The 27062-nt window shown below is 39.9% G+C and overlaps 1 protein-coding gene across 22 annotated transcripts in view; it reads right to left on the reverse strand.

Moving 5' to 3' along the window:
- Positions 1-23683, reverse strand: part of LOC128698812 (carbohydrate sulfotransferase 11) — a 211943-nt gene extending 188260 nt beyond the window's left edge. For all 22 annotated transcript variants that reach the window (XM_070097816.1, XM_070097815.1, XM_070097813.1 and 19 more), the window contains exon 1: positions 23602-23683. The gene's annotated coding sequence lies outside the window, so the exon portion shown is untranslated. The remainder of the gene's footprint in view (positions 1-23601) is intronic.
- Between the last annotated feature and the right edge of the window lie 3379 nt (positions 23684-27062).

The raw sequence follows: 27062 nt of genomic DNA on the forward strand, positions 1-27062 counted from the left end.
TTTACTTCAAGATTATTAATTAGTGATTTTCTGTTGGCAAGAACCAAGTCAAGTAGATTGTTTCCTCTAATTGGTTCTGTCACAAACTGTTTTAAAAAGCAATCCTGAACCGTATCAAGAAAGTCACTAGACTCAGGAGGCCTGGTCACAGACCAGGCCGCGGGGGCGCTGACCCCCGGAACTCTCTCCAGGTAAACTCCAGGTAAACTCAAGATTTCCTGTCACACTGCTCCAATCAGTTTGTCTAAAGTTAAAATCTCCCATTAATACAACATTTTCATATCTAGATGCCTTATGAATTTCGTCCCATAACAGCTTACTGCACTCTCTATCAAGGTTTGGGGGCCTATAAATCACACACAAAATTAACTTTTCACGACCCTCGAGAAACTGTAGCCAACCAGATTCTGTGTCCGATGTTTCTAATCTTATATCATGTCTAAGACAACAATTTAAATTTTCTCTGACATAAATCGCCACTCCACCACCCTTCCTGTTGACCCTATCAGTGTGGAATAGTTTATAACCTTGTATGTTGCATTCAGAAGACATTTCTCTATCTTTCAGGTTGAACCATGTCTCTGTTATAGCAATAATATCTGTATTACCTGCACTTGCAAGTAATCTTAGCTGATCTATATTATTAGATTCCTACTATTTGTATAGTAAACCTTAAGGGAGCTAGTCACTCACTGCCCTCTACTATCTCTCTTTGTTTGTTGATCACTTGCTTTGCCTTTACTAGCAACTTTATTTTGAATATTGTCTTTTAAACATATCCCTGAGGTATCCTAGTAATATCTGCTGTTTTCAACCCTAATACTGCAGCCTGGTTGTTTCCCACAAACACCCATACCTCTAAAATCTGTCAGTTAAAGTCATCAATTACCCCTCTCAATCGAATTGGCTAATGCAACCACTCCAGCCCCAGAGAGATAAACTCCATGCTTTGCATACATATCATGCTTGCCATAGAATTTGTCTCAGTTATCACTGGATGGGATTGCAAGTTCCATGCAGTACCTGTCTATCCAGCAATTTATATCAGTTGCCCTAGACATCCATTCATTTCCCACTCTCTTTCTAGGAAAGATACTACATATGATTGGGATTCCTTCCTTAGACCTGACTATTTCTATGGCTGACCTGTACTTATCCAGTAGCTCCTGTCTTCTGCCCTTCCCATTGTCATTACCCCTAGCACTAAGACGGATTATGGGCTTGTTCCCATTACTTGACATAATATTATCCAACTTGCTGACAGGGTCACCAACACCAGCTCCTGGGAGGCACACCCTCTGTCTGACCATCCTATCTCTTTTACAAAAAGCACAGTCTTACCTGAGAATCTTCTACAATTAGAATATTCTTACCTTGATTTGCAGGAGAGTCAATGATACCTTTAACCTCACTAACCACTGAAGTACACTTGTTCTGGAGAATAGAGAATCGATTTCCTACCTTCATATCTTCTCTATTAACCCTCCTTTTCTTTCTTCTTCCTGATCTGTGAACCACTTGCCAATTAAAGCAGCTGCCATTCTCATAGCTGGTGACCATTTCCTCTATACCAGCTCCATCTCACACTCCCAGACCTATATAGGTGAAGCTTCAGCCTCCTATTTTCCTCCTGAAGAAGTAGAACCTCCTCCTTCAACACTTTAACCTGAAATTCTAGAACACTATAACAAGCCATGGTGCTCGGTAACACCCCACGCTAACTCCCATTTCCCAGCTCAAAGGAAACCCCAAGTACAAAGCTCTGATGGAAGAGAAAAGCATCCTGATGGAACCACTATGCTACCCTGGAAGGATGGTAAGCAGATTGCCTGGGAATAAACCTGTGCTGCCACATTGGCAGACACCTACTTGCCATACTCTGTAGCTGAAGGGGGTGGAGCTGCCAGCCACAGGGAGACCCAGAAGACCCACAAATATGAAGGCCTTCACCCTTGCTATAATTCCATCTCAAAATGGTCGGAGACCCTTGGAATATGGGGCAAGTATGCTCTAAAGTTCCTCAAAGAGCTGGGTGAAAAACTCATAATAAAAACCGAGGATCACAGGGCTATCCAGAAGGAAAATGACTACGACATTCTGGGCACGAGGCCCACCGCCGGGGAGCTGGACGAAGTATTCGAGATGCAGCTCTGAGATGTTACCTATGTTGTTCTACTCCATATTGTATGTTTGTCAATGTATTTTGTCTTTAAATAAAGTCTACTTAGAATATAGAATATTGGGGTGGGATGAGAAAACAATATTCAAACAGCTTCTGGAAGAACCTTGAGCTTCCCCTGAAGCAAGTTTATTCTTTTCTCTGAGGATGAGGGTCCCCAGCACAGTTCCAGACGTGGTACTTCACTATATATATATATATATATATATATATATATATATATATATATATATATATATATATATATATATATATATATATATATATATATATATATATATATATATATATATATATATATATATATATATATATATATATATATATGTGTGTGTGTGTGTGTGTGTGTGTGTGTGTGTGTGTGTGTACTCACCTAATTGTATCACCTAATTGTGGTTGCAGGGGTCGAGTCATAGCGTCTGGCCCTGCCTCTTCACTGATTGCTACTGGGTCCTCTCTCTCTCTCTGCTTCAGGAGCTTTATCAAACCTCGTCTTGAAACTATGTATGGTTCCTGCCTCCACTATGTCACTTTCTAGGCTCTTCCACTGCCTGACAACTCTTTGACTGAAGAAACACTTCCTAACATCCCTTTCACTCATCTGAGTCTTCAACTTCCAATTGTGACCGCTTGTTTCTGTCTCATCTCTGCAACATCCTGTCTTTGTCCACCTTGTCTATTCTGCGCAGTATTTTATGTCATTATCATGTCTCCACTGACCTTCCTGTCTTCCAGTGTCGTCAGGCCAATTTCCCTTAACCTTTCTTCGTAGGACAATCCCCTTAGCTCTGGGACTAGTCTTGTTGCAAACCTTTGCACTTTCTCTTAATTTCTTGACGTTCTTGACCAGGTGTGGATTCCAAAATGGTGCTGCGTACTCCAGTATGGGCCTGACGTAAATGGTGTACAGAGTCTTGAACGATTCCTTGCTGAGGTATCGGAATGCTATCCTTAGGTTTGCCAGACGCCCGTACACTGCAGCAGTTATCTGACTGATGTGCGCTTCAGGAGATGTGCTCGGTATTATACTCACCCCAAGATCTTTTTCGTTGAGTGAGGTTTGCAGTCTTTGGCCACCTAGACTATACTGTGTCCGTGGTCTTCTTTGCCCTTCCCCAATCTTCATGACTTTTCATTTGGCAGGGTTAAATTCAAGGAGCCAGTTGCTGGACCAGGCGTTTTCAGGTCTCTTTGTCGATTATACACTTGTTTCTTTCCAGGTGCTCCACCACTCCCCTCCTGAAGATCTTCTCCCTGACTTTGCATACTATACACATTAGTGACACAGGTCTGTAGTTTAATGCCTCGTGTCTGTCTCCTTTTTTTAAAAACTGGAACTACATTTGCCATCTTCCATACCTCAGGGAGTTGCCCAGTTTCATTAGATGTGTTGAAGATCTTTGTTAGTGGCACATACAGCATCTCTGCCCCTTCTCTAAGGACTCATGGAGAGATGTCTGGTCCCTCCGCCTTTGAGGTATCAAGTTCACATAGCAGCTTCTTCACCTCCTCCTCGGTTATGTGTACCTCATCCGGCACTTGTTGGTGTACCTCCCTGTTCTGATTTTCTGGAGTCCTACCGGTTTCCTCTGTAAATACGTCTTTAAATCTCGTTTTGAGCTCTTCATATACCTCTTGGTCATTTCTTGTGAACTCCCCATCATCCTTCCTCAGTCTGATTACCTGGTCCTTGACTGTTGTTTTCCTCCTGATGTGGCTATGCAACAGCTTCGGGTCAGACTTGACTCTCAATGCTATGTCATTTTCGTACTGTCACTGAGCCTCCCTTCTTATCTGTGCATATTCGTTTCTGGTTCTTCGACTGATCTTTTTATTTTCCTGGATCCTTTGTCTTCTGTACCTTTTCCATTCTCTAGTACACATAGTTTTTGCCTCCCTACACCTTTGGGTGAACCAAGGACTCGTTCTGGTCTTCCCATGATTTCTATTTACGTTGGGAACAAACCTCTCCTCTGCCTCCTTGCATTTTGTTGTCACATAGTCCATCATTTCTTTTACTGGTTTTCCTGCCAGTTCTCTCTCCCACTGAATGTCTTGTAGGAAGTTCCTCATGCCTGTGCAATCCCCCCTTTTGTAGTTTGCTTTTTCCCATCCTGTTCCTGCTACTCTCTCCACTTGTAGCTCAACTATGTAGTCAAAGCAAAGAACATCATGATCACTAGCTCCTAGGGGCCTTTCATACATGATGTCTTCGATGTCCGAACTACTCAAGGTGAATACTAGGTCCAGTCTTGCTGGATCATCCTCACCTCTCTCTCTCTCTGGTAGTGTCTCTAACATGTTGATGCATGAGGTTTTCCAGTACCACATCCATCAGCTTGGCTGTCCATGTTTTGGGACTTCCATGGGGCTCCAGGTTTTCCCAGTCAATCTCCTTGTGATTGAAGTCACCCATAGCTAGCAACTTTGCTCCCCCATGTATCAATGTCTTTCATTCTGCCTTCCATCGTCCGGAGGTGTGTGTGTGTGTGTGTGCATATGTGTGTGTGTGTGTGTGTGTGTGTGTGTGTGTGTGTGTGTGTGTGTGTGTGTGTGTGTGTGTGTGTGTGTGTGTGTGTGTTTGTGTGTGTGTGTGTTTGTGTGTGTGTGCATGTGTGTGAGCATGTGTGTGTGTATAGTGAGTGCCGCCTGTTTAATGAAGCATGGAACATGAAGTACATCTTTGTACAAGCTGGCCTGGCCTCAGACCGAGCCGTGGGGGCGTTGACCCCCGAAACCCTTTCCAGGTAAACTCTCAAGGTGATAAAGCCTTGTGTGTCGTATACCACGAAACTGTCGCAGTTTTGAAGGAGTACAATGTACGTCATCACTTCGAAACCAAACATAAACCAAGTTATTCTCAATTCACAGGAACACAGTGTTCGGAAAAATTTGAATCATTGCAACGCAGGTTGCTTTTCAGACCAGTTATAAAGTAGCTTACGGGTAAGCTAAAAGAGGTAAGCCATTCACCGATGGAGATATGATCAGTGTATGATGGGAGCAACGGGAGAGTTATGCCCAGAAAAAAGCATATCTGTTCAAAATCCTCAGTATTGTTCCAAATACTGTTGCTCGTGGAATTGAGAATACAGAAAGCAATATATTTCGTCAAATTGCGGAGAAAGAACAAAATTTTCAGTTTTATACTCTCACACTTGATGAATCGAATGAGTGACACATCACAACTCCTGGTATTTATCCCCGGAGTCGAGAGTGAATTTAATGTCACACAAGAATTAACATTAATGTATAGCATATATAGCACAGGAGCTGGAGAAGACATCTTGAAATAATCGCAAAAAACTGTATTAGAATATAACCTGGAGTGGAATAAACTGTAATGCATGTTGATGGAGGAAAGAACATGTTTGGGGTGAAGAAAGGTTTGGTTGGACAAATCACAAAAGCTTGTGAGGATGGTGGATTCTCAAAGCCCATTGTTTCTAGACTGTGTTAGCCATCAGCAAACATTGTGCGGAAAATATGTGGATATGTCTTGCATTTTGAAGCCTGTTGTTTCAACAGTGAATTTTATCCGATCTCACGACAGTTTCGTGCTTATCTGAAAGAAACAGATTCTGAGCTGGTTGACTTACCGTTTTATACAGTAGTTTGTGGCTTAGTTGTGGAAAGTTTCTGTCATAGTTCTTTCAACTCAGAAATGAAATTGATTTATTTCTCACGGAGAAGAATCGACCCAAACCACTTTTATGAAACGCTGACTGGCTTTGGAAATTGGCATTTTTTTTTTGCAGACGTGACTAGTCAATAAAATCTGAAGCTGCAAGGTGAAACAAATTTGATTTGTGATCTATTCACGCATGTTAAGGCATTCAGGGCAAAATCGAAGATACTTGAAGAACCGGTGAAAGCTTCTAGTTTGGTTCATTTCCCATGCTGTGTAACATTTCATGAAATAAATGAAGCAGAATTTCCTTCGTTTGTAGCAGAAATCATCAGTGACTTGCAAAAACGGTTTCAGAAGCGATTCTCTGATTTTGATGGAAAAACAAATGAAATAAAGTTGTTTCAAAGTCCATTTAACTGCAATGTTGAAACACTCTCAGGTCAGTTTTAAATAGAAATTATTGATCTATAATCAGATGACTTGATGAAGGAAAAGTACAGAGAAGGAAATCTGATCCAATTTTATAAATCTTTACAGCCTGAACAGTTTCCAAATTTGAAGCGATTTGCTTGTGGATTCGCATCAGTTTTTGGTACAACTTACCTTCGTGACCAAACATTTTCAGAAATGAATTATGTCAAGTCCAAATATCGCACAAATTTATCTGATGAGCATTTGAAGTCCATTCTAGTAACTGAACCTTAGTTCAGCAATATTTTGTAATTAAAAAACTAGTTCCATCATTCTCATTAATCTCGTACAAATTAATCTTGTGTCAGCTTTTCTCATCTGTAGTTCAGCAATTTATTACACTGTCAGAGCATTTATTGACTTATGTTTGACATTTTTACTTATCATCATTATATATCACTGTCACATTTCCCTTGACTTCTAAATCATATCATGCTGATTACAAAAAGGATTCAAAAACGGCTTATTCATTTATTTAAAACTTATTTATTCATTTATATATATTTATAAGACATTTCTTCTTTGGCCCATGAAAATATGTAAAAATATATGACGTGGTCCACGTAGTGCAAAGTTTGGAGGCCCCTGAGCTAGATTATTTAATTCAACAAGGAAATGGTTTATATTTCTATTCTTTGGCATTAGACACAAAATATCATCAATAAATCTGCATCAATTAGCTCTTTTGGGAAGAATTTTGTTAAGCAGTCAAGTTTCAAAATATTTTATGTGCAAATTGCTAAGGACAAGTGATGTAGACAGCCTGTACTGTCTACACAGACAGCCTATGCTGTCTGCCAGCTTAGTTCATATTTTGCGGCACTCAGGTGCTTTCCTCTCCAGGCCATCCCATAGTCAGTGGGATGCTGGTCCCACTTTCACTCACTCACTCGAACACTCACTCAGTGGCTAGAAGCAAGATACAAGCCCTACTAGCTTTCTCCCTCGTGGGCATGGCCCTCCTGGGCCATGGGCACAAACACACAAGCCTGTGTACCCACCACGACTTTGCAAAACAAGAAGAACCCTCCGCAGCCCTACCATCCACTCACCTGCTTCCAGTATCACCAAACTGGTTATAAATGGTGGGAAGTGGTGGTCGCAGCAAGTTGTGTTTGCCCGGAGAGAGGAAGGAAATAGAATGAAGTTGTGTTCACTTCATCAACCTACATTAGAAACATCCGTCTCTCAACGAGTTATCCTGATGTCGTGCCTGCACGTTTCAGCATCCAGACACAGATACAAGCAGGATCTAGCCGAAATTTGCCGAATTTCTTCGAGAACTGTAAGTGGCGTCCCAGTGACCCCACGCTACAGCGTCCCACGCTGTTTCTCAAGTCACGTGTTCAGCGTCACTTGTATGTTCTGCTGGTGTTGTTCAGCTCAGCACAGCTATTTCAGCAAGCCAGAGGTGAGTTTTGTGATTATTTCTGCATCCAGAGTGAGTTTCTCCATGTGTTTGTGGGAGAAGAGGAGGAAGTGGCCGGGTTCCTGCCTCAATCACACCTCACCCTCCTACCACCACTATGTGCTAACTCCCTCTGCTGTGTTCTGCTGTTTTCTGTGTGACTTAATTACCAGAGATGTGTATTCGAGTGCCCGAGGCCACTCGAAGCCACGTGGATCAGCAAGCCACGTGGATCAGCAAGTCATGTGGGTCAGCAAGCCACGTGGATCAGCAAGCCATGTGGATCAGCAAGCCACGTGGATTAGCAAGCCACATGAATCAGCAAGCCCTGTGGATCAGCAAGCCATGTAGATCAGCAAGCCATGTGGATCAGCATGCCACATAGATCACGATGCCACGTGGACTCCGATGCCATGTGGGGTGTGGACAATGTCATGTGGACCTACGAGCCATGTGAGTAGCCAGATGCCCCAGGCTTCATGCTGTGGTCTGCTGCGCACATCACATTGACGTCACCGATGCTGCTGCCCGACTTCATGACGTCACCTCGAGAGTCTGCTGACATCACCTCGAGATGTCTGCTGACGTCACCTCGCGACGTCATGCCTGACATCACATGATGTCACATCGAGTGTTTCAGTAATTATGTCAGTATTGTCGAGAAGATTGAGAGAAGATATATGTCATGTGTTAATTAATACCTCTCAGTCAGTGTTCTCACATGTTAGTGTATAGCTTAGTGTCAGTTTTGTGCACAGAAAAGCATCATTTGCTAGTTTAAGCCATGTTGTACCACATGTACTGCGGATATGTGTAAAGTTTTCCGTGTGTCCAGTGTGGTCTTGAGCCCAGATCCTTGAGTAGCACCACTGTGTTAGTCACCCGGTGTGACTAGTGCATTTGACAGCTGATATTAGTCAGCCTGAGCACATGAGCCCCTTTGTTCAGAAAACTTTTATGCTCGTCACTTGTGATGTTCTGCAGAATCGTACCTGCTACGATTCCCATCAAGATTTGTTTCACTTCACCTCCAGACCTTCAGAGTGCAGTTATATGTAGAGAAACAAGTCTGGGAATGCTTAGACTAAGCTCTGCTATAAATCCAACTGCCAAGAGAATGACACTCGTCAAGCCGCAGTTAGCCCTGTCGGCAGGCTCTGTGTCAGCCTCGTGAGCAGCCTGCACAAAGATGATGTCACTTTGACTGCTAGCTCACTCACTGCAGTCTGGTGTATGATGTTACAACTCCCAGATGCTTCGCCCAGTCGTCTCTGCCACGACTCGCTTCACGACTCACTCCACACTTGACAGCAATGACAGCCCAGTGACAGTACCAGTCGAGAAGTGTCCTCCTGAGTTGCTTGCCAGAAGCCCTGCCCAAGTGCCGAGTTTTGTCGACGCCTCACTCGAGGGCACCAGCAGGCTGTGCCCCAGGTTGAGTGAAACATGCAGTGACTCCTACGATGACTGCTTCACCGTTCTAGGGGAGACCGTACCCCGTTATGTCACAGCTCAGCCGCAGTGATGTCCCCTGTATTGCAGTATCTGTCCAGACACAGGAAGGCATGCAGTGATGCCCATCGATGCTCACTGCCTATGACCACGATGTTAAGCACACCCCACATGTTTTTTTCTTCCCTCCCTGTAGAAAGTTTTTTTCCGTATCCATATATGTATATATGTTTTTATTGTGTGTTCTGTGCCCTGTTCCTACGAGAGAGAGACCGAGTTCTTTTACCACCAGTATTGTCGCGTCGGGACGACATGAGGTAGGTGGCCGAGCATATGTAGACAGCCTGTACTGTCTGCACAGACAGCCTATGCTGTCTGCCAGCTTAGTTCATATATCTCGGCACTCAGGTGCTGCCCTCTCCAGGCCAGCCCAAAGTCAGTGGGACGCTGGTCCCACTCCCACTCACTCACTAGCACACTCACTCAGCGGCTAGAAGCAAGATACAAGTCCTACCAGCTCTCTCCCTCGTGGGCATGGCCCTCCTGGGCCATGGGCACAAACACACAAGCCTGTGTAACCACCACGACTTTGCAAATAAGCTAAGAAGCCTCCGAAGACGTATCATTTACTCCCCGCTACCAGAATCACCAAACAAACGCATTAAACAGTGAGAGAGGATTTCCATTACCATACCAAACTTCTGAGAGTGAAACTCGTCATTAAACACACTTTTCATCAGCAGTACAAAGTTTAATAAGCTCAATGAACGTAGGTACTGGCAATGGTAAATCATAATTACCGAGTTCTTCAGACAGGAAACTTAATAAATCATCAACTGGAGCTTTTGTAAACAAAGAAGTGACATCAAAACCAACCATATAGTAATCATTTAAATCATAGTGCTTAATTTATTAACTAAATCAATATTATTTTTAACATTAAAGTTAGAAATTTTGCCAACAATTTGGCTCAACATTTTGGTCTCAATAGTTTGAATGTTTCTAAAGAATTTTCTCGGTAAAATTTCCTAATCATATTTCTTTTGCTTGCCAGTTATTTTTCTGCATTGACCAAGTCACATAATTTTAAATTTTGATTTATTAAAAAATATCTGAATGAACATTTTTTTCCAAATATATTTTGCCAAATAGACTTGTTGACATGAATGATCGCCCATTTTGATAATATCATGAGAAGTATTCAGAAAAATACTGAAAGTGCTAAAATATAAGAAAAGGTAGCCAGAATTAAAAGGAATTCAAATTAAAAGAATATTTTTTGCTTCTCAAAATATTAAGAAGCAAAATATATTCTTTTAATCTGGTTATGCCTATACAATGGACACATATTACGTTAGGTTATTGTTATAATTAACTCTGAAAAGTTTGTAATGAATTAAAAAAAATATCACTGAAATTCATATTAGACACTGAAACAGTGACCGGACTAAACATACTAATAATAATTTTGTAATTAACTTGTCAGATGAAACAGATCTAAATAAAACCGCTGCTCTTGGTTTCGGTGTAAGTTTTGAAACCTCTAAAAGAAAGTCAGCAACGAGGTAATTGCAAATTTTTTTTATAACTTGGAAAATCTACTGATTTATCCAGTGATGAAATTAATATAAGTCAAGGGATGGTTTATAGTTCTGTGATGGAACAAAATATTCCTAATTGTCATTAAACATTAATAATAACATTTGCATATTACTAAAACTAACAAAAGTAATTTTAAAAGAAACTGATAGTCAAGGTAAAATAAGTAATCTCTTAGATGATACAGATAATTATTCCAAACTTTGAAAGAAACCCTTAGATTTAATTAATTGTAACTTTACTAAAATAATAAAACAACTATTAAAAGGTAAGGATGAACTAATTAAAATAAATCATGACCACCAATCCATCTTTATCATATGTGTTCATGGATTAATAAAAACACAAACTAGGTAAAGCAGCCAGACCCTTTATTAGCTCCTTAAGTTCGGTTTCCTATACATTATAAAAATGGCTAGTAGATAGGTTGAGCTCAATTGTTAGCAAAATTTCTAACTTCACTGTTAAAAATATTATTGATTTAGCTAATATATTAAGCACCATGACTTATTTAAATGATACAGTAGCGTTTTGTAATGATACAATATTGTTAACTTTCCTATCTGAAAAACTCCATAATTAGGATTTACCATTTCCAGTACCTACTTTGTGTTTAATGGCGTTTAGTATGGCAATGAGAAATCCTCTAACCTGTCTTTAGCAATTTGTACATAGAATATTTTGTGTCTAATGATTAAGAATATAGATATAAACCATTTCCTAGATGAATTAAATAGTTTAGCTCTTTCCATAAACTTTACTGTTGAGTTGGAATAAAATAAATGACTACCTTTTTTAGATGTATGAATCATTGTCGTGGCTTGTCTCTGTTGATGTCTTCCTTTCTCATTACACTGTAAAATGCTCCAAACTTCAGAATACCCGTGACTTAACCTGATTCTTTTTTCCCTTCTCATTCTTCCCCATTGCTCTTTCCTCTTTCTCCTTTGGGTATTCTTTCTTCTGCCTTGGGTGTTTGATCCATTAATAATTTACCCACCCCCATCAGTGTTCTTGTTCCTACCCTTTGTGGGCCCCTAGCTCCCTTGTGGGCCTCTAGCTCCCTTGTGGGCCCCTAGCTCCCTTGTGGGCCCCTAGCTCCCTTGTGGGCCCCTAGCTCCCTTGTGGGGGGCGCCTAGCTCCCTTGTGGGCCCCTAGCTCCCTTGTGGGCCCCTAGCTCCCTTGTGGGCCCCTAGCTCCCTTGCAGTGCTACCACTACCTCTCTTCCTCCTTTCCTACTACCTCTCTTGTCCCATCCCTGTCTGCTGGCCTATATATATACTCCCTCCTTCTCTCCGTTTTGTTAGTGTGACTTTGTAAATGGTCTAAGTCGGACCAAAACATCGTCGTAAGCTCCCCTCTCCTATGTGCTAGTTATTTGTGTATTGTTCCAGTCACGGTACTATGCCTTTTTGTTATTTCTTTATTTTATTTATTTATTTGTCTTAATTATTAATGGAAACCTAGATTTTAAATTCAAAATATACAGAAAACCAGAAAATAACTGTTCTAATGTTGACTATTATTCTTATGATAGTGTCAAACGTTATGTATTCTTATCTAGTTTTTTGAGCTCTGTGTATTTGGATCACAGAGTTCATACATGAGGAAATCTTGAAATTTTATGAAATTTCTAATGATCTAAAATATCCATAATACTTAATTGATTAATCTTTTAAAATAGCTTGAAATAAGTTAAGTAAAAGTACACAAGTGCAATTAATGTGACATTTTATTGTGGCAACGTTTCGCTCTCCAGGAGCTTTGTCAAGCTGTAACGGCTTAACAAAGCTCCTGGAGAGCGAAACGTTGCCACAATAAAATGTCACATTAGTTGCATTTGTGTCCTTTTACTTACCATAATGTCAGTAATTGTACCAACTTTAATACAATCTGCTTGAAATACATTTTACAATTCATAAAAGGACCAACAATCATATTCAACAAAGAATATGTTGGTTCTCCCTTACCATGAAAACCTTCTTGATATACCTTCTCTACCTAAGAATTGTAAAATCAAAGTTGTATTTAAAAATTTTGATACAGAAAAAAAACAACTTTTGATTATAAATTCCTATAAAATGCTGAAGGCTGTGTCTGTAAGATTCCCTGTAAAATATATAATGAAGTTTATTACGATTAAACTACGAAAAACGTTTATCTAAGATTCCAACAACATAAATATAGCATTAAAACTGGACATGATTCAGATGTTCTGTTTATTTATGTGAGATTTTAAAAGCGAAGAAAACTGTATCAAAAGGCCTAGAAACTGTATCGAAAGGCCTAGAAACTGTATCGAAAGGCCTAGAAACTGTATCGAAAGGCCTAGAAACTGTATCAAAAGGCCTAGAAACTGTATCAAAAGGCCTAGAAACTGTATTAAAAAGCCTAGAAACTGTATCGAAAGGCCTAGAAACTGTATCAAAAGGCCTAGAAACTGTATCAAAATGCCTAGAAACTGTATCAAAAGGCCTAGAAACTGTATCAAAAGACCTAGAAACTGTATCAAAAGGCCTAGAAACTGTATCGAAAGGCCTAGAAACTGTATCGAAAGGCCTAGAAACTGTATCAAAAGGCCTAGAAACTGTATCAAAAGGCCTAGAAACTGTATTAAAAAGCCTAGAAACTGTATCGAAAGGCCTAGAAACTGTATCAAAAGGCCTAGAAACTGTATAAAAAGGCCTAGAAACTGTATCAAAAGGCCTAGAAACTGTATCAAAAGGCCTAGAAAATGTATCAAAAAGCCTAGAAACTGTATCAAAATGCCTAGAAACTGTATCAAAAGGCCTAGAAACTGTATCAAAAGACCTAGAAACTGTATCAAAAGGCCTAGAAACTGTATCAAAAGGCCTTGAAACTGCATCAAAAGGCCTAGAAACTGTATCAAAAGGCCTAGAAACTGTATCAAAATGCCTAGAAACTGTATCAAAATGCCTAGAAACTGTATCAAAAGGCCTAGAAACTGTATCAAAAGGCCTAGAAACTGTATCAAAAGGCCTAGAAACTGCATCAAAATGCCTAGAAACTGTATCAAAATGCCTAGAAACTGTATCAAAATGCCTAGAAACTGTATCAAAAGGTCTAGAAACTGTATCAAAAGGCCTAGAAACTGTATCATAAGGCCTAAAAACTGTATCAAAAGGCCTTGAAACTGCATCAAAAGGCCTAGAAACTGTATCAAAAGGCCTAGAAACTGTATCAAAATGCCTAGAAACTGTATCAAAATGCCTAGAAACTGTATCAAAAGGCCTAGAAACTGTATCAAAAGGCCTAGAAACTGTATCAAAAGGCCTAGAAACTGTATCAAAAGGCCTTGAAACTGCATCAAAAGGCCTAGAAACTGTATCAAAAGGCCTAGACACTGTATCAAAATGCCTAGAAACTGTATCAAAATGCCTAGAAACTGTATCAAAAGGCCTAGAAACTGTATCAAAAGGCCTAGAAACTGTATCAAAAGGCCTAGAAACTGTATCAAAAGGCCTAGAAACTGTATCAAAAGGCCTAGAAACTGTATCAAAAGGCCTAGAAACTATATCAAAATGCCTAGAAACTGTATCAAAAGGCCTAGAAACTGTATCAAATGGCCTACAAACTGTATCAAAAGGCCTAGAAACTGTATCAAAATGCATAGAAACTGTATCAAAAGGCCTAGAAACTGTATCAAAAGGCCTAGAAACTGTATCAAAAAGCCTAGAAACTGTATCAAAATGCCTAGAAACTGTATCAAAAAGCCTAGAAACTGTATCAAAAGGCCTAGAAACTGTATCAAAAGGCCTAGAAACTGTATCAAAAGGCCTAGAAACTGTATCAAAAGGCCTAGAAACTGTATCAAAAGGCCTAGAAACTGTATCAAAAGGCCTAGAAACTGTATTAAAAGGCCTAGAAACTGTATCAAAAGGCCTAGAAACTGTATCAAAAGGCCTAGAAACTGTATCAAAAGGCCTAGAAACTGTATCAAAAGGCCTAGAAACTGTATCAAAAGGCCTAGAAACTGTATCAAAGGCCTAGAAACTGTATTAAAAGGCCTAGAAACTGTATCAAAAAGCCTAGAAACTGTATCAAAAGGCCTAGAAACTGTATTAAAAGGCCTAGAAACTGTATCAAAAAGCCTAGAAACTGTATCAAAAGGCCTAGAAACTGTATCAAAAGGCCTAGAAACTGTATCAAAAAGCCTAGAAACTGTATCAAAAGGCCTAGAAACTGTATCAAAAGGCCTAGAAACTGTATCAAAAGGCCTAGAAACTGTATCAAAAGGCCTAGAAACTGTATCAAAAGGCCTAGAAACTGTATCAAAAGGCCTAGAAACTGTATCAAAAGGCCTAGAAACTATATCAAAAAGCCTAGCAACTGTATCAAAAGGCCTAGAAACTGTATCAAAAGGCCTAGAAACTGTATCAAAAAGCCTAGAAACTGTATCAAAAGGCCTAGAAACTGTATCAAAAGGCCTAGAAACTGTATCAAAAAGCCTAGAAACTGTATCAAAAGGCCTAGAAACTGTATCAAAAGGCCTAGAAACTGTATCAAAAAGCCTAGAAACTGTATCAAAAGGCCTAGAAACTGTATCAAAAGGCCTAGAAACTGTATCAAAAAGCCTAGAAACTGTATCAAAAGGCCTAGAAACTGTATCAAAAGGCCTAGAAACTGTATCAAAAAGCCTAGAAACTGTATCAAAAGGCCTAGAAACTGTATTAAAAGGCCTAGAAACTGTATCAAAAAGCCTAGAAACTGTATCAAAAGGCCTAGAAACTGTATCAAAAGGCCTAGAAACTGTATCAAAAAGCCTAGAAACTGTATCAAAAGGCCTAGAAACTGTATCAAAAGGCCTAGAAACTGTATCAAAAAGCCTAGAAACTGTATCAAAAGGCCTAGAAACTGTATCAAAAGGCCTAGAAACTGTATCAAAAGGCCTTGAAACTGTATCAAAAGGCCTTGAAACTGTATTAAAAGGCCTAGAAACTGTATCAAAAGGCCTAGAAACTGTATCAAAAGGCCTAGAAACTGTATCAAAAGGCCTAGAAACTGTATCAAAAGGCCTAGAAACTATCAAAAGGCCTAGAAACTGTATCAAAAAGCCTAGAAACTGTATCAAAAGGCCTAGAAACTGTATCAAAAGGCCTAGAAACTGTATCAAAAAGCCTAGAAACTGTATCAAAAGGCCTAGAAACTGTATCAAAAGGCCTAGAAACTGTATCAAAAAGCCTAGAAACTGTATCAAAAGGCCTAGAAACTGTATCAAAAGGCCTAGAAACTGTATCAAAAGGCCTAGAAACAGTATCAAAAGGCCTAGAAACTGTATTAAAAGGCCTAGAAACTGTATCAAAAGGCCTAGAAACTGTATCAAAAGGCCTAGAAACTGTATCAAAAGGCCTAGAAACTGTATCAAAAGGCCTAGAAACTGTATCAAAAAGCCTAGAAATTGTATCAAAAGGCCTAGAAACTGTATCAAAAGGCCTAGAAACTGTATCAAAAAGCCTAGAAACTGTATCAAAAGGCCTAGAAACTGTATCAAAAGGCCTAGAAACTGTATCAAAAGGCCTAGAAACTGTATTAAAAGGCCTAGAAACTGTATTAAAAGGCCTAGAAACTGTATCAAAAGGCCTAGAAACTGTATCAAAAGGCCTAGAAACTGTATCAAAAGGCCTAGAAACTGTATCAAAAGGCCTAGAAACTGTATCAAAAAGCCTAGAAATTGTATCAAAAGGCCTAGAAACTGTATTAAAAGGCCTAGAAACTGTATTAAAAGGCCTAGAAACTGTATCAAAAGGCCTAGAAACTGTATCAAAAGGCCTAGAAACTGTATCAAAAGGCCTAGAAACTGTATCAAAAGGCCTAGAAACTGTATTAAAAGGCCTAGAAACTGTATCAAAAGGCCTAGAAACTGTATCAAAAGGCCTAGAAACTGTATCAAAAGGCCTAGAAACTGTATCAAAAGGCCTAGAAACTGTATCAAAAGGCCTAGAAACTGTATCAAAAGGCCTAGAAACTGTATCAAAAGGCCTAGAAACTGTATCAAAAGGCCTAGAAACTGTATCAAAAGGCCTAGAAACTGTATTAAAATGCCTAGAAACTGTATCAAAAGGCCTAGAAACTGTATTAAAAGGCCTAGAAACTGTATCAAAAGGCCTAGAAACTGTATCAAAAGGCCTAGAAACTGTATCAAAAGGCCTAGAAACTGTATCAAAAGGCCTAGAAACTGTATCAAAAGGCCTAGAAACTGTATTAAAAGGCCTAGAAAGTGTATCAAGCAGGTCTATAGTGTAGAGAAATATTAGTAAATCAAGCTTCATAAAAATAGTTTTGATATTAATATGAAAAATTGGTTTATAGTTATAAATATTAGATTAATTTGCAATTAATAAAATTTGCTAAGAATTTCAGTTATGTTTGACAAGACCTCGACCATCCCGCCCACAGTATATTGAGACGGGTGTCATGTCGTATGTAGGGGTTATATTTCAGCCTTATAAGTCATCTGCTGTTCTCTTTTTTTCAGGTCCTTGACAATGTGAGAAATCACAAAAGCGCTTGGAATTTCACTATTTTCTTATAGTGGTTATCTCGCATATCGTGATTTCACCTATTTACTGTGATTTTATTGCACATGTACAGTGTTTCTGGGGGAACTGATAAAGCCCAGTGTCTGGGCGACATGTTAGTAAAGGAACACATTATACAACAACTGTGTGTCTGTCCACACTGTATAGTTCCACCTTAACAATAACACCTCCCTAACACAATAACACCTCCATAACACAATAACACCTACCTTACACAATAACACCTACCTAACACAATAACACCTACCTAACACAATAACACCTACCTAATACAATAACACCTCCCTAACACAATAACACCTACCTTACACAATAACACTTACCTAACACAATAACACCTACCTAACACAATAACACCTACCTAACACAATAACACCTATCTAATACAATAAAACCTCCCTAACACAATAACACCTACCTTACACAATAACACCTACCTAACACAATAACACCTACCTAACACAATAACACCTACCTAACACAATAACACCTACCTAACACAATAACACCTACCTAACACAATAACACCTACCTAACACAATCACACCTACCTAACACAATAACACCTACCTAATACAATAACACCTACCTAACACAATAACACCTACCTAACACAATAACACCTACCTAATACAATAACACCTACCTAACACAATAACACCTACCTAATACAATAACACCTACCTTACACAATAACACCTCCATAACACAATAACACCTACCTTACACAATAACACCTACCTAACACAATAACACCTCCATAATACAATAACACCTCCATAACACAATAACACCTCCATAACACAATAACACCTACCTTACACAATAACACCTCCATAACACAATAACACCTACCTTACACAATAACACCTCCATAACACAATAACACCTACCTAACACAATAACACCTACCTAATACAATAACACCTACCTAACACAATAACACCTACCTAACACAATAACACCTACCTAACACAATAACACCTACCTAACACAGTAACACCTACCTTACACAATAACACCTACCTAACACAATAACACCTACCTAACACAATAACACCTACCTAACACAATAACACCTACCTTACACAATAACACCTACCTTACACAATAACACCTACCTTACACAATAACACCTACCTAACACAATAACACCCACCTAACACAATAACACCTACCTTACACAATAACACCTCCCTAACACAATAACACCTACCTACCACAATAACACCTACCTAACACAATAACACCTACCTAACACAATAACACCTACCTAACACAATAACACCTACCTAATACAATAACACCTACCTTACACAATAACACCTCCATAACACAATAACACCTACCTTACACAATAACACCTACCTAACACAATAACACCTACCTAACACAATAACACCTACCTAACACAATAACACCTACCTAACACAATAACACCTACCTAACACAATAACACCTACCTAACACAATAACACCTACCTAACACAATAACACCTACCTAATACAATAACACCTACCTAACACAATAACGCCTACCTAACACAATAACACCTACCTAATACAATAACACCTACCTAACACAATAACACCTACCTAATACAATAACACCTACCTTACACAATAACACCTCCATAACACAATAACACCTACCTTACACAATAACACCTACCTAACACAATAACACCTCCATAATACAATAACACCTCCATAACACAATAACACCTCCATAACACAATAACACCTACCTTACACAATAACACCTCCATAACACAATAACACCTACCTTACACAATAACACCTCCATAACACAATAACACCTACCTAACACAATAACACCTACCTAATACAATAACACCTACCTAACACAATAACACCTACCTAACACAATAACACCTACCTAACACAATAACACCTACCTAACACAGTAACACCTACCTTACACAATAACACCTACCCAACACAATAACACCTACCTAACACAATAACACCTACCTAACACAATAACACCTACCTTACACAATAACACCTACCTTACACAATAACACCTACCTTACACAATAACACCTACCTAACACAATAACACCCACCTAACACAATAACACCTACCTTACACAATAACACCTCCCTAACACAATAACACCTACCTACCACAATAACACCTACCTAACACAATAACACCTACCTAACACAATAACACCTACCTAACACAATAACACCTACATAACACAATAACACCTAACACAATAACACCTCCCTGACAGTAACACCTCCCTAACACAATAACACCTACCTAACACAATAACACCTCACTAACACAATAACCCCTACCTAACACAATAACACCTCCATAGTCGGACCGAAACGTCGTCGTAAGCTTCTCTCTTTTATGTGCGGGTTATTTGTGTATAATAACACCTACATAACAGAATAACACCTACCTAACACAATAATACCTCCCTAACACAATAACACCTTCCTAACAATAACACCTACCTTACACAATAACACCTCCCTAACACAATAATAACACCTCCCTAACACAATAACACCTACCATACACAATAAGACCTCCCTAACACAATAACACCTCCCTAACACAATAACACCTACCTAACACAATAACACCTCCCTAACACAACAACACCTACCTAACACAATAACACCTACCTTACACAATAACACCTCCCTAACACAATAACACCTACCTAACACAATAACACCTACCTTATACAATAACACCTACCTAAGACAATAACACCTACCTTACACAATAACACCTCCCTAACACAATAACACCTACCTAACACAACAACACCTACCTAACACAATAACACCTACCTAACACAATAACACCTCCCTAACACAATAACACCTACCTAACACAATAACACCTACCTAACACAATAACACCCCCTAACACAATAACACCTACCTAACACAATAACACCTACCTAACACAATAACACCTCCCTAACACAATAACACCTACCTAACACAACAACACCTACCTAACACAATAACACCCCCTAACACAATAACATCTACCTAACACAATAACACCTATCTAACACAGTAACACCTCCCTAACACAATAACACCTACCTAACACAATAACACCTACCTTACACAATAACACCTCCCTAACACAATAACGCCTCCCTAACACAACAACACCTACCTTACACAATAACACCTCCCTAACACAATAACACCTCCCTAACACAATAACACCTACCTTACACAATAACACCTACCTTACATAATAACACCTACCTAACACAATAACACCTACCTAACACAATAACACCTACCTAACACAATAACACCTACCTTACACAATAACACCTACCTTACACAATAACACCTACCTTACACAATAACACCTACCTAACACAATAACACCCACCTAACACAATAACACCTACCTTACACAATAACACCTCCCTAACACAATAACACCTACCTACCACAATAACACCTACCTAACACAATAACACCTACCTAACACAATAACACCTCCATAGTCGGACCGAAAAGTCGTCGTAAGCTTCTCTCTTTTATGTGCGGGTTATTTGTGTATAATAACACCTACATAACAGAATAACACCTACCTAACACAATAATACCTCCCTAACACAATAACACCTTCCTAACAATAACACCTACCTTACACAATAACACCTCCCTAACACAATAATAACACCTCCCTAACACAATAACACCTACCATACACAATAAGACCTCCCTAACACAATAACACCTCCCTAACACAATAACACCTACCTAACACAATAACACCTCCCTAACACAACAACACCTACCTAACACAATAACACCTACCTTACACAATAACACTTCCCTAACACAATAACACCTACCTAACACAATAACACCTACCTTATACAATAACACCTACCTAAGACAATAACACCTACCTTACACAATAACACCTCCCTAACACAATAACACCTACCTAACACAACAACACCTACCTAACACAATAACACCTACCTAACACAATAACACCTCCCTAACACAATAACACCTACCTAACACAATAACACCTACCTAACACAATGACACCCCCTAACACAATAACACCTACCTAACACAATAACACCTACCTAACACAATAACACCTCCCTAACACAATAACACCTACCTAACACAACAAGACCTACCTAACACAATAACACCCCCTAACACAATAACATCTACCTAACACAATAACACCTATCTAACACAGTAACACCTCCCTAACACAATAACACCTACCTAACACAATAACACCTACCTTACACAATAACACCTCCCTAACACAATAACGCCTGCCTAACACAACAACACCTACCTTACACAATAACACCTCCCTAACACAATAACACCTCCCTAACACAATAACACCTACCTAACACAATAACACCTACCTAACACAATAACACCTACCTTACACAATAACACCTACCTTACACAATAACACCTACCTTACACAATAACACCTACCTTACACAATAACACCTACCTAACACAATAACACCCACCTAACACAATAACATCTACCTTACACAATAACACCTCCCTAACACAATAACACCTACCAACCACAATAACACCTACCTAACACAATAACACCTACCTAACACAATAACACCTACCTAACACAATAACACCTAACACAATAACACCTCCCTGACAGTAACACCTCCCTAACACAATAACACCTACCTAACACAATAACACCTCCCTAACACAATAACCCCTACCTAACACAATAACACCTCCATAGTCGGACCGAAACGTCGTCGTAAGCTTCTCTCTTTTATGTGCGGGTTATTTGTGTATAATAACACCTACATAACAGAATAACACCTACCTAACACAATAATACCTCCCTAACACAATAACACCTTCCTAACAGTAACACCTACCTTACACAATAACACCTCCCTAACACAATAATAACACCTCCCTAACACAATAACACCTACCATACACAATAAGACCTCCCTAACACAATAACACCTCCCTAACACAATAACACCTACCTAACACAATAACAGCTACCTTACACAATAACACCTCCCTAACACAATAATACCTACCTAACACAATAACACCTACCTTATACAATAACACCTACCTAAGACAATAACACCTACCTTACACAATAACACCTCCCTAACACAATAACACCTACCTAACACAACAACACCTAACACAATAACACCTACCTAACACAATAACACCTCCCTAACACAATAACACCTACCTAACACAATAACACCTACCTAACACAATAACACCCCCTAACACAATAACACCTACCTAACACAATAACACCTACCTAACACAATAACACCTCCCTAACACAATAACACCTACCTAACACAACACCTACCTAACACAATAACACCCCCTAACACAATAACATCTACCTAACACAATAACACCTATCTAACACAGTAACACCTCCCTAACACAATAACACCTCCCTAACACAATAACGCCTCCCTAACACAACAACACCTACCTTACACAATAACACCTCCCTAACACAATAACACCTCCCTAACACAATAACACCTCCCTAACACAATAACGCCTCCCTAACACAACAACACCTACCTTACACAATAACACCTACCTTACACAGTAACACCTACTTTACACAATAACACCTACCTTACACAATAATACATGCCTTACACAATAACACCTCCTTAACACAATAACACCTACCTTACACAATAACACCTCCCTAATACAATAACACCTTCCTAACACAATAACACCTACTTAACACAATAGCACCTACCTAACACAATAACACCTCCCTAACACAATAACGCCTACCTAAAACAATAACACCTCACTAACACAATAACACCTACCTAGCACAATAACACCTACCTAACACAATAATACCTCCCTAACACAATAACACCTACCTAACAGAATAACACCTCTCTAACACAATAACACCTACCTAACACGATAACACCTACCTAACAATAATACCTCCCTAACACAATAACACCTACCTAACACAATAACACCTCTCTAACACAATAACACCTCCCTAACACAATAACACCTACCTAACACAATAACACCTAACACAATAACACCTCCCTAACACAATAACACCTACCTAACACAATAACACCTACCTAACAATAATACCTCCCTAACACAATAACACCTACCTAACACAATAACACCTCCCTAACACAATAACACCTGCTACTCACATTAGTATCACCTTCACTTGTTACACAAAATGACACATAATACTCACACTAGAATGGAAAGAGTGAGTTAGGAGCACTAACTGTGCTCTTGTTGTCTCTCAACTGGTGTATCTCTGAGCAGAAGTCAAGTTATCTTATCAGGTTGTGTACTTACTTAACTGTATTTACCTAAATGTGATTTTAGGGGTCGATTCTCAGTTCCTGGACCCGCCTCTCTGCTGGCTGCTGCTGGTTTCGCTCTCACCCGGCGACGTGAACTTTATAATACCCATTCTTAATGCCATGTATGGATTCTGCATCCATCACTTTGCTGACTAGGTCGTTCCAATTCCTGATCACTCTAAGCTAAAGAAGTATTTCCTAACATGCCTATGGCTCATCTGTAACCTCGTGCACCTGTCATCCGCCTCTCAAACATTCTTCCTGTTCGCCCTGTTAGTTACTCTCAGCATTTTCTACGTTTTACTCATGCTACTTTGGTCCGTCTGTCCTCTAGTATCGTCATGTTTAAATCCTCTAGCTTCACCTTATAGTTCAAACCACTCAGCTCTGAGACTTGTTTTGCTACAAACCTGTGTATTTTTCTCAGCTTCTTCATATGCTTTACCGGATGCGGGTTCACTGTTGCTGTGTACTCCAAGATGGGCCTGACATATGCCGTGTTTAAGATTGTGAATGCTTTCTTGCTGATGTTTCTGACAGCTAGCCGTAAATTTTGCCAGTTTCGCTTTTTCTGCAGCAGTTGTTCGCTGACTGTGTGCCTCAGGTGAAATGCTTAGAACTATGCTCACCCCGAGGTCCTTCTCTACTTGGAAGATTTGCAGCCTTTGTTCCTCGAGTCTGTATGTTGTTTCCTAACGTCTGTTCCCCTCCGATTTTCATAACTTTGCATTTGCTGGGGTTAAATTCTAAAAGCCAATTGTCAGACTAATCATGCAACTTGTCCAGATCCATTTGTAGTCTTTCTTGGTCAACTCCTGTTGATATTCTGCTAATTAGTTTCAAATCGTCTGCAAACAGACACACCTCTGATTCAACGTCCTCTGCCATATCGTTCATATATACATGAAATGATACTAGAACAAGTACTGAACCTTATAGAACCCCCACTTGCCCATTCCGACACTTCCTCCCTGACATTAACTCCTTGTTTTCTTCTCGTTAAGTAACCGTTGATCCACTGTAGTGCTTTTCATGTGAGTCCTGCTGCTCCTCTAGCCTTAGTGCCAGTTTATTTGAGGGTACTGTATTGAATGCTTTCTAGAAATTCAAAAATATACAGTCCACTCATTCCTTTCTCTTCTGCTTAACTTACGTTACCTAATCACATAACTCTGGCAGATTTGTGAGACGGGATTCACCATCTTGAAAACCGTGCTCATTGTTGTTGATGACTTCCCTCAACCTTCACCATAACCTAACATACCATGCTAGTTTGTGACACAGGCCTGTAGTTCATTGTCAACTGTGTGTTCCTTTTTTGGAACATTTGAACTATATTATTTATTTTTCAGACCTCTGGTAGTTGTCCTGTTTCAATCAATTTGTTTAAGATCGATGCTAGTTGTTTACACAGTTCTTTTGCTCTCTCTTGCAGAACACAAGATAGATTTTGTCTGAACCCATCGCCTTTGCGGTATCTTGTTCAATCAGTATTTTCTTCACCTCTCCTCCTGTTGTCTGTGTTGTGTTCAATACTTGTTAGTGCACTTTCTCTTTCTTTGACTTTCTGGCAGGGTTCCTGATTCCACTGAGAATACCTCACGATTTTTGGTCAGTTCCTCATATTTTCTGGCCATTCCCAGTGAGCTCTCTTCTTTCCTTATTACTTTGTCCTTCACATTTGTCTGCACATGAACTGTGGCTCAGATGCTATGGCATTCTCAAGTTGCCGTTCAGCCTCTCTTCTTACTTACACATATTCATTTCTGGCTCTTTTGTTTGCTTCCCTATTCTCTGGTGTTCTTTGTTTCCTATGTCTTCCATTTCCTCTCACTTTTAGCTTTTGCCTTCCTGAATCAGTACTCGCCTAGTTGTACTCACCTATGTGTGGTTACAGGGGTCAATTCACAGCTCCTGGCCCCGCCTCTTCACTGGCCGCTACTAGGTCACTCTTCCTGCTCCATGAACTTTATCATACCTCTTCTTAAAGCTATGTATGGATCCTGCCTCTACCACATCACTTCCCAGACAGTTCCACTTCTTGGCAACTCTATGACTTCCTAACATCCCTGTGAATCATCTGAGTCTTCAACTTCCTACTGTGACCCCATGTTGCTGTGTCCTATCTCTGGAACATCCTGTCTCTGTCCACCTTGTCGATCCCTCTCAGTGTTTTATATGTCGTTATCATATCCCCCCTGTCTCTCCTGTCCTCCAGTGTCGTCAGGTCGATTTCCTTTAACCTCTCTTCGTAGGACATGCCCCTCAGCTCCGGGACTAGTCTCACTGCAAACCTTGCACTTTCTCTAATTTCTTGACGTGTTTGGCCAGGTGTGCGTTCTAAGCTCTTTCTGCATACTCCGATATGGGCCTGATGTACACGGTGTACAGAGTCCTGAACGACTCCTTCCTGAGATGTCGGAATGCTATTATTAGGTTTGCTAGTCGCCAGTTTGCTGCAGCAGTTAAATGATTGACGTGCACCTCAGATATGTTTGGTGTTATACTCACCCCAAGATCCTTTCCCTTGAGTGAGGTTTGTAGTCTTTGGCCCCCCTAGACTGAATTCTGTCTGCGGTCTTCTTTGCTCTTCCCCGATCTTCATGAGTTTGCACTTGGCGGGGTTGAACTCTAGGAGCCATTTGCTGGACCAGGCATGTAGCCTGTCCTTTGTAGTCCTGCCTGGTCCTCCTCCTATTGAATTCTCCTCATTAACTTGACATCGTCTGCAGACAGGGACACTTCTGATTCTATTCCTTCCGTTATGTCATTCACTTATTTCAGAAACAACACCGGCCCTAGGACTGACCTCTGTGGAACCCCGCTCGTCACAGACGCCCACTCTGACACCTAGTCACGAACCATGACTCATTATTGCCTCCCTGTCATGTACTTTCTGATCCATTGCAGTGCCTTCCTTGTTATACCTGCCTGGTCCTCGAGCTTGTGTGGAACTATGTCAGAAGCCTTCTTACAGCCCAAGAAAATGCAATCAACCCACCCCTCTCTTTCTCTTGTCTTACTGCTGTCACCTTGTCATAGAACTCCAGTAGGTCTGTGACACAGAATTTCCCGTCCCTGAATCTGTGCTAGTTTCAGTTGGTAATCTCATTCCTTTCTAGGTGCTCTACCTCTCTTCTCCTGGTAATCGTCGCCATGACTTTGCATACTATTCATCTTAGTGATACTGGTCTGTAGTTTAGTGCTGCATGTCTATCTTTTTAAAAATTGGGACCATATTTGCTGTCTTTCATACTTCAGGGAGCTGTCCTGTTTCGATAGATATGTTGAAGACTGTTGTTAGTGGCATGCAGAGTGCCTCTGCTGCCTCTCTCAGGAACCACAG

This window comes from Cherax quadricarinatus, chromosome 59, assembly GCF_038502225.1.
Source record: "Cherax quadricarinatus isolate ZL_2023a chromosome 59, ASM3850222v1, whole genome shotgun sequence".
NCBI lineage: Eukaryota > Metazoa > Arthropoda > Malacostraca > Decapoda > Parastacidae > Cherax > Cherax quadricarinatus.